Source organism: Chiloscyllium plagiosum, unplaced genomic scaffold, assembly GCF_037043375.1.
Source record: "Chiloscyllium plagiosum isolate Xiang-an unplaced genomic scaffold, Cpla_swu_hap1 HiC_scaffold_42, whole genome shotgun sequence".
Classification (NCBI taxonomy): Eukaryota; Metazoa; Chordata; class Chondrichthyes; order Orectolobiformes; family Hemiscylliidae; genus Chiloscyllium; species Chiloscyllium plagiosum.
In genome coordinates, this window is record NW_028270180.1 from 8,001,625 (window position 1) to 8,003,848 (window position 2,224).

A 2,224-nucleotide genomic window follows, 5' to 3' on the forward strand; every position below is an offset into this window, starting at 1 on the left:
TAATCCACGTAAAGAATTAAATCATCTAAACCTGTTTCATTAATGCTCAATTCGGTTACCCGCGTTGGAAGTGGAAATATACGAATGCTTCATCTGTTGTCAGTGACTACTTACTGTAGTTTGCTCATTGTGCCTGTACGGCTATTTCCTGTGCACAGGCATCCCAGTTAAATTTATTATGCACCCGATAGATCCACCAGAGGAACGTGGTTCTCTGGATGTTTCTAGAAATACAGAACCAAATAATTTGTTTGGCATCAGACCTGGTTCAGAAGAGTGAAGGTATCATCTGTTCCTCTGTAGGACTTTTCATTTTGGCATTTGCCAATAATGGTTACATAAGAACATGTGTGTGTGCTTACTTAACTCCCTAAGGTGCATTGTAGGCATTTATCACAAGGCAATATCACTTAGATTCTCTCTTTCCCCATTGGCATTTTCCTTAGATACTTACAAAAGACTTGTAAAAGTAACAAGTGTCAGGCAATGAGAGAACATTCCATTGTGAGAGAATCTAAACATTTCCCCCTTGATATTCAATGTGGAGAAGATGTTTCCACTAGTAGGAGAGACTGGGATCTGAGGGCACAGCCTCAGAGTGAAGGAATGAACCTTTAGCACTGAGATGAAGAGGAATTTCTTCAGAAAGAGTGTGGTGAATCTGTGTAACTCATTGCCACTGAGGGCGGTGAAAGCCAAGTCATTGAATGTATTTAAGACAGAGATAGATATGTTCCTGATTAGTAATGGGGTCAAAGGCTACAGTGAGAAGGCAGAAGAATGGGGTGAGAAACATATCAGCCATGATCAAATGGTGGAGCAGACTCAATGGGGCAAATGACCTAATTTTACTCCTATATCTTACTGTCTTATAGTCTTATTACTCTACTATTCTGTCAAGACAAATGGTTGACAACTTCAACTTAACCGCAATCACAATGGGAGATGCACTGGCGTAGTGGAAATTTCAGTGGGCCTAGTAATCCAGAGCTGCATGCTAAAGTACTGGGAGATGTGGGTTTGAATCCCACCATTCCTAAAAGAATCTGGAATTAGAATTGGTGATTGTGCAGCCCACTGTAGATTGTTGCCCGTAAAAGACTTTTTGGTTCTCTAATGCCCTTTAGGGAAGGACTATGTGATTTGGTCTACATGGGACTCCTACTCCACAAGAATGTGGTTGATTCTTAACTGCCCTCTGGGCAATAAATGCTGATCCTACTGCCTGTCATGTCCACATCCTGTGTATGAATTAATTTTAAAAAATGAATTTGACTCACTGTAGTGATAACTCACATTAATTCAGAGTACAGCAAGCTGAAAGAAATCACATCCATGAAGGAATTGCTTACTACAACACTCACCGAGTTTCTGAACTGAATGTAAAATGCAAATGAAGAATTTTCACTGAAGAATCCAGTTCTCCAAACTGGTGGACCTGACATCCATTGTTCATTTTGTGGACAATTTGTCAGTCACCAAAGAACTCACTGCTATTTTGACTGTGTCAATACTAAAGGACAAAGCCAAATCCTGCAAGTCAGGTGTGAAGTCACTTAAATTGTGTAGCACACTAGACAAGGAATAATCTCAAGAGCCTTCAGATTCTTAACTGCTGCTGCTAAAATGCTTAGCGTACAGAAAATCCCAGTGAATATCAGGGGAGAGTTGATGGGACATCGGAATATCAGTGAGTAAAGGTCTGTAAATTCACAGTTTCTTGAATTAATAGTTCTCAATCTTCCCTGGCAGAGAACAAATTGAGATTTCTTCATGCAGTTGTTTCTGTCCCTTCTTCTATCTCACCTAATGTAACACTTAGCATCATGAGGTGTTGAGCAAGTTTATCTGGTCAAACTCTTGGTGATCAATTTCACAATAGGATCTTGCAACAAATGTGAAGCCTTTGTTAAACAGGAGACCAATTCACCCCTTGACCATTGATCAGTTAGGACAGGGCTTCCCAAATTGGGGATCAGGACCCTAAATGGGGTCATGAGCTCTGAGGTAATGATGATCACTGTGGCACTCTGAGTAAGTTGTAACAGCTATGCTCTCACTTTAACAAGCTCCTTACGCTCCCAGCCTCAAATTGGGGTCTGCGTGGGAAAATGTTTGGAAATCTCTGTGTTAGAAAATGGCTGATTTGAACTTTAAACCAAGCAAAGTGTCCTAGTTCAGAAACACTTTATAATGTGATACAGGAGGAGAAAGTGAGGATTGC